Source organism: Diorhabda carinulata, chromosome X, assembly GCF_026250575.1.
Source record: "Diorhabda carinulata isolate Delta chromosome X, icDioCari1.1, whole genome shotgun sequence".
In the NCBI taxonomy this organism is placed as follows: Eukaryota; Metazoa; Arthropoda; class Insecta; order Coleoptera; family Chrysomelidae; genus Diorhabda; species Diorhabda carinulata.
Window position 1 is genome coordinate 45170073 of NC_079472.1, and position 13425 is coordinate 45183497.

Consider the following 13425-nt stretch of genomic DNA (forward strand, 5'->3'; position numbering starts at 1 on the left):
ACCAAGAATACGTGGAAATACTTTCAGACGTAAGACAACAATTTGATCAACGATTCCAAGATTGTAAAAGCATATTGATTGTGGCACAGTTCGTCAACTCTCTCTTTGTAGAGATCGATGCAGAAGATTTTTCAGTTTGTGTTGTAAAAAAATTTGGAGATCAGATCAGATCTAAAAGAATGGCGGCTATAACATACTCTCCAAACTTCAAGAAAATACTTGATGGCCAAAAAGAGTTCCACGCCTCGCATTGAAATGAACGTTTAAATTTTTTTGTTACACTTCCTATATATTTTGATTAATACTAGACATAAATGTTCGAGTTTAATAAACTGGTTTAAATTCCATTTTGTATACTTTCTTTGGCCTAAAATTCCTAGTTACCTCACTAAAAGGTTTATAAATGCGACCACTGTTTAAAGATATGTCTGCGTATTCTTTAATTTTATCCAATTTTTTATTATTATTTCTCTTCCAATTGTAAAAGAAATATTTGTATATAACGAAATAAATATATATTCGTCAGAAATTTTGATATTTTCAAATTTTTCTTTTAATTCCCATGTGTTTTTGATATATTATTTATTTTGGTATAAAATGTTACGCAAAATATTTTTAAAATAATTAGATAATGGGGTAAGAGGAATTTGAATACTTAAAACAGTTGGTCGAAGAGGTATGTTGGGTTTGTAAAGTTTTGGTAGACCATATATTTTAAGGGGTATATCATTGTGAATTTACAATTTTTTTGCATCTGATGGCAAAATAAAAAGTTGTTCTTTCCAATATCGAATGAGATTATCATTTTGTTTTTGTGGAGTAATCGTAGTGTCCTGTTTAATCTGTTTGAACGTTGATTTTATAATTATAATCTTTTCATTTCATAATAATATTTTTAATAAATTTATCTGCTTTCGAAATTTTGAGATGTTTGTTTTGTTTGATAAATTCTTTGGTTTTAGTTATATTTCGAGATTTAATATTTCTATATTGTTTTCTCTTTTTTAATTTATTTTTAAAATTAGTCATAACAAATGTCACATCTTATTTTTTAAAGTATCGTTATTGAGGTGATTTTATTCAATATTGCATAAGATAGGTCACAGGTAATTCTTAATAAAAAATACCTTGGTCAACACGTTTCGCAGTCTACAGTTAACAAAATTGGAAAAAACAGAACTGTGGATATTGGAGCACAGAAAATCATCACTGGATGTGTGAGGCTTACACTCAATATCCTAAAAAAGTGAACAATTGGGTTGGTATAATTAAATTATTATAATAATTAAAATTATTAACTTTAATTTTTTTGAGGGCACAGTTAATAGTGAGGTTTATCTAAATTTTTTTATCAATTTCTAAGTGCCTACATTACAAAGACTTTTTCCTGATGATCATCCAAATGAGATAGATCGATCTATTCACTATCAATAAGACGGAGCTTCACCGCTTTTTGCATGTATAGTTAGAAATTATTTAAACGAGGTTTTTCCCAATAAGTGGATTTGAAGACGTGGAATGATCAAATGGCCGCCTAGATCCCCTAATTTGACTCCTCTCGATTACTTCTTATGGGGTTATTTAAAATCTAAAGTATATTTTTAGAGACCAGACAATATTGCTGATTTAAGAGTTTAAGGTTGTACGAGAATTCCGAATTGCCTCGGTTGTGTCAAGAAGTGAATGGTGTCATTTTGAACATTTAATTTAATTGTGAAATACATTGAAAAATACATTCTAAATATTTTGCGACATTATTATCTTCATTCTACGTAAAGTTTCGTGATAGAGACATTATCATCTTAAAAATTTATTTTCTCATTTATGATTGCATCAAATTTCAGAAAACTTTATACACGACCCCCTTTCTTATTTAAAATTTTCGAGGGAGTGCTTATAATTCACTCAGAGTGCTGGAGTGGAATAATATTACTGTAAATTGTCAATTTAAGAATAAAAATCGACCTGTTTCAGTTCATTTTCTCATAGTACATAAAAACGCTAAAATTGAATTTATTCCATACATACATATATAGAATTCCATCCATTTTATTTGTTATTTATTAATAGTTTGTTTTTTCAATATTGGTTTATCAATTTTGTTAATACTGTTTTCTTTACATTTTCAAGTTCTTTCTCTACATTTTTCTTTCAATTTTTGTAAAATGTTATTAGCAAGTATTAGTGTGGCTTTGAATTTTTATGCTTTTAAATTCATTTTCTAATTTCCTATTGAGAATTATGGATTCGGTGATAGATTTAAAAAATAAACCTCGAAAAACATGATTTTGATAGTCATATTCTGATAAAAACTATCAAAAGAGACCTTGAATCAAGACGATTCAAATACCTTATTTATAGTGACGTTCTACTGCTATTCAAACCGATATATTCAAAGTAAGTTTCAAGTGTTCAAATATTCAAATTCGTATGCTCCACAAATTCTTTTCCAATACTGTACGTGTAGAAGAAACTCTCATTTGAATGAACTAATTTCTAAAGTACAATAGAAGAAGTCTTTATATTAATGGAAAATTATCCTTTGGGAGTGTAACATAGGAGAAAACGTCGTTTATTCTATTATAATATAGTTGAAAACTAAAAGCAAAACGCATGCGGGCCAGAACAGAGCAGACGTCACATTGTACACCATCGCCGAAAATCGATATGGCAACTGCATAAAGCAATAAGATAAATCCGAGTGCAGTCTAGCCATTTTACAAAACGTAGTGTGGAAATCCAATACCGAGAAGAAAGATGTGATACAGGAAGTGTTCTTCTATCGAATATATCATTTATTAATTTAATTAATACTTTTCTATTTAGATAAAATTAAAATAAAAAGCAATATTTATTGACAAGTAACTTGGAGAAAATAATTCATGCTCCTTTGATTTATAATTTACTCATTAGATATTGATTTACGACTATAACTATAAGTAAGTAAGTCGCTCTCCTTCCACATTCTTTTGGGATTCTGCATGTATTTTTCAAAGAAAAAGTCACGCGTGAAATATTTAAATGAAATTGTAAAGTCAGCAAATACCGAAGATCGTTCCTATATGCTCTTTAGTAAAATAAATATAGTTTAAAAACATTAAAAAGCACGCTTTTGAAGCACATCAAACTAAAAAGTTGAGAATAATTTTTAAAATAAGCTACAAACAATAATGAATGAACGATACTGGTATTATTGTGAAAACAGCGTGGGGCATATTTCTCGTACATCGAGCGCCTGCCATAATTATTTTCAACTTTTTAGTTTGATGTACTTCTGAAATATCTGTTTTTTAGTTTGTTTAAACACTAACTACATCCAATCCTTTTCCCCTCAGGCGTATTGAAAATAAGTAAGTAAGGTCCACTAATGTTTGGGTATATCTGCAAAGAACATGCGATCTTTATCTCTTCTTAGAAATATATGTGAAACTATAAAGAAAAATTTATCATAAGATAATAAAAGCTGCCAAAGATATTTATTATAATAGGAAAATCGACAATTCTCGTAATGTTTCTAAAGAAACATGGTCCATTGTGAATAATAAATAATATAAAATAAGGCTTCTTCATCAAGCATAATCTCTCCTTTTCATGATCCGCTTTCATATCTACCTGATGCTAATGCTAACTTACAGTTTCTTCTTCATGACCGTAGTTTAAGCAGAGCTTAACAGTACAATTAATGACATCAAAAATAAATACTCATCTGGAACTGATAGACTTACATAAAAAATGTTCTCAACTCTGCCCGATTTTTCATTAAATCACCTTACCACTTTAATTAACGTTTAATTTCAAAATGGCACTTTTCCCAATAACTTTAACACGGCTATAATTATACCTCTACATAAAGGAGGAGATAAAAATCAAGAATCGAATTATCACCCAATTGCACTCTTTCCCACGTTATCTAAGATCATGGAAAAATTGGTCAAAAAAAGGCTTTTTACATTTCTGTTTAAATATAAAATACTTACTACCCATCAATTTGGGTTTTTAAATAACAAATGCACAAATGATGTTATTTTCTCCTTCTAAATAATATCTACTCTAGCCTATACAGCCATCACTCTACTACAACTTTTTGTGATTTTTCTGAGGTTGTCTTAATCATAATATTGTAATCAACAAATTGCAGTACTATGGTTTCAGGGGAACACCTCTCGCAAGGTTTAAGTCATACCTTACCAACAGTCAGCTTGTGAGGGTTGATAAGTGTCTTCTTGCAAGCCAATAGAATGTGGAGTGCCCCAAGACTCAGTACAAGGCCCTATTTTGTTTCATCTGTTTATAAACGACATCGCCTATCTAGACATCAGCGGTAAAATACTTGCAGACGATACTAATTTCTCTTGGAGCAATCCTGATCTCACGGCAATTCATAGAACTATATCTAGTGACCTAATCACCCTTAAATGGTGCGATTCTAATCTTCTCTGTTTCAACGTTTCTAAAACCAAAGTTTTTTCTTATAGAAATACATTGCAGCCTTTTTTATTAAATAACACCATCGTTGACGTCGTTAAATCTGTAAAATTCTTAGTGATTTTCTGTTTTAAATATAATAATTTTATTTATAGTCATTAGTTCGGCAATGCAAATAGACAATAAACCATCTAGAGAAAATGTTTTTTCAGATAATTTTTGGGGGCAAAGAACAGCACAACCTACTTTTCCATAAATGTTCCATCTATCTGTAAATGTATACTGATATTATTCCATTTTGTATTAATTTCTTATGTAAATAAATTTCTGTAAATAAATGGATTCTCAGCGCTTTGGATATTACTGATGTCTATTTTTGAATGAGTGTAAAGAGCTATATAATTTGTTAGCCATATTGGGGTTTTACCTATCATTTTCATATTTATATTGTATTCAGCAGATAATATGAGACTTTCTACGAATATTCGTAGCTTTTCTTTTCCAATATATTGTTGTAAAACCAAGGTTTGTTAATATACTGATTTTTTTCAATAATACTTGCATATTTGGCTCTGATCCACTTTTCTTAAATGTATACGCGCAGAATTAGTGTGAAATAATGACACATAATCTATGATTTATCGTATTCGAAGGTTGCTACTTAAGTTTTCAAATATGTCAGCATTGATGTGAATATGTCAAATCTGACATTGCCATCGTAAAGTTCGGAATTTTTAATGGTGGATGTACTCCACCAGAACGTGCTATCATACTAGTGCTATTTTATTCGTTTACACATACTTGGTCAAAAAATGGAATAAAATTTTCGTGAAATGATTTTCGACGGGGATTAAACCAACTGCAATGTGCCTATCAACTCGTTTCGACTTTTGGTGATGAAGAACCATCTAGAGCCACCGTATTTCGCTGGTTTTTCGAATTCATCGTGGTCGCACTTCGCTACAGGAAGAATTTCGTGAAGGTCATCCAAAATTGGCTGTTATGCCAAAAAAACCGATGTTGTGCGTAAACTGAAATTGCAAGATAGTCATGTGATATACTATGAAATTAAGGCCCACTTGGGCATTAGTTCCACTCGCAAACATTCAATATTGCATGAATATTTGGCTGTCAAAAAAATTTGTTTACATTGGATATCCATACATAATTTGATAATCGCTCAAAAAAAAGCTCTTGTCAATTGGTGCAAAGAAATGCTGAAAAAATTCAATCGCTGTGCTTCAAATTATCAGATCGTGACACACGACGAATTATGGATCTAGGTATATGAACCCTAAATTAAACAAAAATCGACTGTATGGGTTTTTTAAGCCACCAGCCTTCGTTTGTCGGATATGTTTGAAAAAATCAGGGAAACCAATCACAAAAGACGACCACGCGAGCTCTCACTCGAGAGAGAGAGAGAGAGAAATGCTTTATTACCAAAAAATTGTTTACAATTTGTAGACAAAAGCTTGTAAAAAACTAAGAAACAAACATACAAAAATAACTAAATAAAGACGCAAGTAGAATAAAATCTAATTATAAAGTATACACAAGAAAACTACAATGAATAATAAAATTAGATGTGAAATTTTTTTTCATGTAATATAGGTACATGACATCAGTTCAAACAAAAAGTGTTTAATCAATCAAAACATCGAATTGATGGGTCATCTTCAACACAATCCTTCTTCTTTGGCACCCAATTATTTCTTCTTATTACATATTAAAAATCAATCACGAGGTCACCGTTTTTCCACACCTGAAGAAGCGGTGGTTTATGTGTTCAAATGACATGTTTTGGAGGTACCACAAACGGAATGGTAAAAATGCTTCGACATATGGTTCAGATGTATACAAAAGTGTATTGATTTTAATAGAGAATATTTTGAAAAATATAAAAGGCATATCCCATTATAAATATTTAGTTCTATTTATTCATCTCAACACAGCAATATTATATTTGGATCGGAACCGCAGTTAAGCTACTGGAACTTGGACCTGTGTGACACCTTGTACAAATTAACATATTTTCAAAATATGCAGATTTAAAGCTTCCTCCAACTTTGGTTACTATATGTAGTTTTAACGGATATACTGCATTTCCCGTTTTATATGAGCATCCGGTACACTCTTCAATATACATTGATTAAAAATAATTGTTATTACGTATTTTTATTATTTATAATTGTTGAGGTAGAATTTTTAATACACAGAGTCGTGAATCGAAATACAAATTCTTACCTAAAATCAAACTTTAATTTGTCCTTACGAAATTTATCGGCCATTTCCGTGTGACCATTGAGATATTTTTTATTTTAGTCAAATGAAATTATACTATTCAATGAATAAAAGAATCAAGGAAACAAAAAATATTTCTAAACGAAATAAACAATCACATAATGTAATAATTATCCCTACAAAACATATGCAAAGGATATCTCAGAGAATTGGGTAATTCAGACGTAGCCCGAAACCAAATTTGGTAGAAAAATCTAAATGGGATAGAATCAAAAACGAAAACACAAGCAAAATAGGAGGACAAACACAAATAATCGATAAAACTAAAAAGAAACTGTCTAATACGCAAATAACGGCTAGCAAAATATATAGATGGTTGGAAGAGCATGGAAAAAGAACAAGTGATATTGATCATATAAAAAAAGTGGTATGAAGAGAAAACTATGGATGAAATAAAAATTAATGCCAGGGAAAGACAAGCATGGAAACATGTGTAAAATAATTAACTTCATATTTAATAAAATTATTAAATAACTTGTATTCCTGAACAACCTGTTTACGCTATCACTATGCCAACACGAAAATAGGGTTTTCAATATTAATGTCCCGAGTGCATGTCAAATTGTCGATAATTTAATTTTCTCGAGTGCGCGAATGCGCACAAGAGGAAATTATGAGACAATTTGACATGCACGAGAGGGCATTTTGGCAGACTATTTCCTGAGAAAAATTTAATTTAAAATAAACTTAATTGTTCCTTTTCTTAAAATATAAAATTAAAACCAAATGATGTTTATTAATCCTAGACGAAAATTTGGCACTAGTGCAAATTATCGATAATTTGCACTAGTGCAGTATTATCGCTGAAATTTGATCGTTGCTAGGTAAACATAAAATATTACAGCTTTTTGGTTGGCTTAAATTTTTCGAAGGAAATAGTCAGTATAATATCACAAACAGATCCAGAAATTTCAACTTAATAACTAGTAGGATAGTCTTCTTCTCCTTATCTTATCCTTCTACCTTATTAGGTGTTACAGAGCACACACATTAGCAATTACACTGTCTGACGCGCGTTTTCATAAACAAGTTATCGTCTTCAGACACTGGAGGTAAAGTAAGGGAGTAATTGTGAGTGTTGGTGTAGTGGTAGCGTTACCAGGGCGTTTAATATGAATATCACCAACGGGTCCAGAAATTTCAAATTAATGAAGGTAGGGTAGTCTTCTTATTTTGGCCTTGTACCTTATCAGGTGTCACTGAGCACACTGTTTACCACCACCACACCAACATTAACAATTGCACTGTTTAACAAGTTATCTGCTCCATAAATGAGTGTTGGTATAGTCGTAGCGTAAACAGTGTGTTCAATATGAAAATCCCCAACGGGTTCAGAAATATCAAGTTAATGGTGGTAGGGTAGTCTTCTTCTTTTCCTTCTTATTTTGGTAACTAAAAGCTATTGTTAAAAGCAACCAAGTTCAATAATAATTTGAAGAAGCGAATAAAACATTTGAAAGCTTCAAAAGCTTCGTCAAAGACACTCTATTACACAGTCACAGTCTATTCTATAAAGTGCAATTATAAATATCGTAAAAGGTGTTAAGAATTTTTATGGTTTTCTCGCTTTCTCTCTCTCTCTCTCTTTCTCTCTCTCTCTCTCTCTCCCTTTCTCTCGTAATAACCTAATTTCGCACATGATTTGATATGCGAATACATTTCTTATTTTTCACTGCGAATCAACGATGTGTTGAAATCCTCCAATTACTGAATTTTAGAAAATAATTTATGAGCTGACCTTCGGCAATGTAAGTTTTATTGACGTTTGTTTACTTTGGGTAATCAAGAGTAAAATTAACAGATTATTCTGTGGGTTAATGACAATTAATTTCATAAGTAGTCAAATAAAAATGACAGTTTTCTAAAGACTCACTTTATATAAAAAAATTATTACATTATATTTATAGAGTAGGCCACAGAAAACAGTCCAGTACACAATACAACAGAAAATACTCTAAGAAGAGATGCAAACTTAGTTGTTATTCAGTGGAAACAACATGGCGGATTTTTGATGTCAGTGCCCTTGATGGTACACGGCGGAACTAATCCCTTTACGCGGTTCATTTGAATTTACAAGAAAGAAAATCTGCTGTATTCTATGTTATATTCATTTTCACCTAGTTCGGATTTCGCAGTTACCTGAATTCAAAGAAAAAACATTATAGAACTGGGACACGTTTATTTACAAAATAATATTTATCCACATTTTCCCAGGGAAAATAGTATAATATAGGTAAAAAGGTTTTCATTCGATCTCTCCCCCAATATATGTCCAAAACCAGATTTTTCAAATTTTGCTAATTTTTCTGAAATTTCCCAATTTCTTCCATTTTTCTACTTTTGCTAATTATTTTCGATTTTTACTCCGGTACCTTTCCTGATTTTCTCTATTTTTCAATTTTATCTAGTTTTTATGATTTTTCTAATTATGATAAATTTCCTAGTTTCCCTAGTTTTCTTGATTTTTTCAATTTCTACAATTTTTCAAAATTTCCCAGTTTTTTCCTTTTTTATAAATTTGCTAACTTTCATAATTTTACCAACTTCTTGAACTCTCCTAATTTTCTGATTTTTATAACTTTTTAAATTATAGTGATTTTTCAATTTTGCAAATTTCCTTAGTTTCCCCCATTTTACCAATTTAATTATTTTTCTTATTCTAACAGCTCGCCTAGTTTTTCTAATTTTCCCAGTTTTTCTAATTTTCCGACTTTCCTCATTTTTCCTCAAATCCAATTCGATGGTTTTAAATTTTATTATTATTAATTGCGGACTTTTTTAGCGATCCAGAAGACAGCAACTATTTTATATTTTTGATTGGAAATTTGTTTTGGAAATATCACCTAACAATAGACACAAAACTAACTACGCGAATACATAATCTTACGAACAAGCTCACAAAATGTGTCCTTAGGCCGGCCCTGTCCAGCTACAATGAAATTTTAAAATTCGGCAACATCTGTTTTTTATAAATGGCGGATGCGCCGTTGAAGAAGTTTTTTATTATAGCAGGCGGGTTTTTTACTCTAATTTTTTTTGTTCTTGAAGTTTGTCATAAAAAAATTATGGGTAACATTCTTGAAGCCACTTCTTTTAAGTGGAAAATTTCAAGGTGAAGTTTTACTTCTACCACCGATTCCTTCAGATTCACCTATATCATTTAAGCGTTTAGAGTTTCCAATTTGCTTGGTATTTGCTATGACTATTAATAAGTCACGAGGTCAAACAATACCAAAAATATTTTACATCCAATGTTAAGTTTCAACTTTAATAAAAACAAGTTTAATGTTTTATTCACACAACCTCTACTGTTAACTTCCCTCTTAGTATACACGCTGCTACTCTACTATACTACTCGGGTTCACTAGTTTTTCTGTAATAAATCTGAAAACACCTAAGATTTCCGAAATAGTTGGAGATAATAAGTATAGTGCATTGAACATGAATTATGTACAGAATTTTTTGGAGAATACAAAAAAAGATATAATCACGGTAGACATCATCATGACCTCAACCAACCGCATGTTCCGCATGTTGACAAAGAAGGTAACAAATAACAGACCTGACATCGTGGTGGTTGATACAAGAGTCAATTCAGTCCTTTTTGTCGATGTAGCTATACCGAACACTCATAACTTTCTCAACAAATACCAGGAGAAATTGGCCAAATACGCGGATCTCGCAATTGAGATTAAACAGATGTGGCACAGCGATAATGTGGAAATAGATCCAGTTATTATTCCAGTCAGCAACTGGCGTCTTGCCTAAGACCCTGTACGATAGCATCTCCAAACTGGGATTACCAAAAAACTCCTTCGTCGGCATCCAGAAGGCTGTAATATTGAATACTTGCCACACTGAGCGCAAGTTCATTATATGAACCTGATCCTTTTGATACTTTCTATCCGAGATAGATAAATAATACCAGCTCTAAGCTGAGTATAAGTGCATAAGTCTTTCGCATAATAATAATAATAATAATAATAATAATAATAATAATAATAATAATAATAATAATAATAATAATTAATAATAATAATGATAACGATAACGATAATGATAATGATAACGATAATGATAATGATAATGATAACGATAACGATAACGATAAAAATAATAATAATAATAATAATAATAATAATAATAATCCCCTCAGGGGGTCGCACTGCGACTAGGGGAGTGGCAAGCCCGAGGTACCCTAGCTAGAGCTAGGATTGGTTCTGGGCTGTAGTCTGCTGGGAGTGCATCGCCCTGCTTTCGGTTCGTCACCCAAGTAGCTGCTGATGCTGATGTGAGCTAGTCTCTGCCGAGGTGGATGATGGCGCGGGATCGGAAGCCAGCCACTACGGGCCCTGATCAGGTAGTATGTATTGAATGTGGAAGTCGGAAGTTCACATCGCCTCGGGCGAGTCTGGTCCGTCTGTGTGTTCCGGGACTGGCTAAGCGAGGATTGGGCCTCAGTGAACTGGGGTAGGCGACAGCCGAGGGTACACCCGTTCTCAATCAACTCGACCCGCCCCCTTACATACGAAGCGCTGGTGACAAGAAATAAATGGATAGCTATGGTTCAAACGACGAAAAAACTGCACTGTCTTTAGAAGGCAAAGGACAAAATGAAGGAGATATGACCCCAACAGGTTATCACTGGATGTTTACTACAGACCCTAGTGTTAGGAGATCCTCATTGGCAAGAACACCACCAATGAATCGCAAAGATTCAACTGCCTCTGCAACGGATGATGTTTTTGTTAGCCTAGAGACAAACTCTGGCACACGTCAAGATGACAAGACTGGGAGCCACAGTAACACGGCGTACGAAGCAAGTAGCGACAACAGTCACGACGGACTGGCAAAAAATACCAGTCCAGACAAAAAGAAACGAAAGCGAGACTCACATGGAAAGCATATCCCGGATGATACTAGCCAAGAGATGACTGCTGCTATGATCGCCTTGGGTAGTCTTAATAAAAAAGTTGACGAATTAAAAAATGAAGTCAAAGTGAGTACAAAGACAAAAACTGAAATCAAGGCAATAACGAGAGAGCTCGTAAGCATAATGGCAACCTTGAACAGAAGAATGGATGTTTTAAACATCAGACACACGCAGATGGTGCGAAACAACACTGAGCAATCATCGCCAGGTAAGAGCAAAACTGCTAATAATTTAGCTAAACCAGAGGACAATAATCTTAGCTACGCAAGACAAAGTATAGGAGTCCAAGCTGATGAGACCGACATAAGACGAGAGTTACTCGATATTACAAATGAAATACGTACCAGGGTAGAGACACAAATAACAGTAAGAAAAGGATGGACAGGGCTAGAAGAGGTAATACATCTTGAGTGGCCAGAAAGCTGCTACCAAAGCACCGGTGTTACAGAGCTGGGATCGCTTAGAGAGCTACGAGGAGACCTGGTAATAGTAGCAGACCCTGATGTAACCTTGACCACCACTACGGAAAGCGACCTAAAATGCAACTTTCCGGAAATAACAAGCCTTATGTGCGAAGAACTTGAGGAAGGGTGTATTGAATATGTGAGGACGAACACCGAGGTCATACTCAGCAAAGGCAAAAATGGAGCAAGGTCAAGAACCATGTACATGCTGCCATACAAGGTCAACCCAAAAGGGAAAAACGACATGGGTCAACTATATCAGTTGCTAGGCAAACTGCAAGCAGAGGTCCAAAACCATGGAGTGACAGAAATTCAAGTAGTAGCCTTCGGCAAAATTGATAAAATCTACCTTAGAAAGTGCGCAGAAGGTATCTTCAGGGGATCTGAGGTCAAAGTGCAAGTTATTATACCTAGAGATCCAAGCCGACTAGCACCTAAGTCAAGTAAGGGAGGACCAGCGACGACAACAGAGAAGATTATAATCAAATCTGAAGGAAAGCAATATGCTGACATACTCCGTTCGATCAAGAGTAGTGTGAACATAGACGAGATGGGTGTTAAGGTAAAAGGCATTAAGAAAACTGCTAAGGGTGATGTCCTTATGGAGATACTTGGAGAAAAAAATCAAGTAACCGCCCTCAGACAAGCTATAATGGACAAGGATAAAGATACCTAGGTCGAAATTAAAAGAGATGAAGACATTATTAATATCTCGGACATAGACGGAGATATGAACGCAAAACAGATAGAGCAAGATGTCAGGAAAAGCGTAGCAAACGCAAAAGAAGATGACGTCCGAGTGCTCTCTTGCAGACCAAACCAGAGGGGAAACCAAACTGCTACACTTGCGGTCAAAAGAAGAGTGGCCAGCGAATTAATGGATACTGTGAGAATAGGGTGGGCACCGTGCCAGGTCCGAGCAAGGGTCAAAATCACCAGGTGTTTCAAATGTTTGGAGTTTGGCCACCGCACCAATGAATGCAAAGGAACCGATAACTCGAAGATGTGTCTTAAATGCGGCAAGGATAACCACAAGGGTACTAACTGTACTAACAAAAGCTATTGCCTAACATGCAAAAAAGACGGTCACAGAGCTGACCAGACTGCTTGCCCTTACTACCTTAAGCTTGTAAAGGAAAAATCAAAAGCAATTAGTGACACCAGACGCAGGCTCAGCACTGCATGCGGTCAAAACTTTAGTGTTCAATATTAAAATACTTCAAGCCAACGTGTAACATAATATACATGTCTTCATGTATTATGATTATTTTTAGTGTTTATTATATCTACTTTATTTAA

General features: G+C 33.5%; 1 protein-coding gene across 4 annotated transcripts in view; it reads right to left on the reverse strand.

Annotated features, from left to right (window-relative positions):
* The window catches only part of LOC130900416 (protein alan shepard), a 126565-nt gene that overhangs the window by 98440 nt on the left and 14700 nt on the right, over window positions 1–13425 (reverse strand). The window lies entirely within an intron of this gene.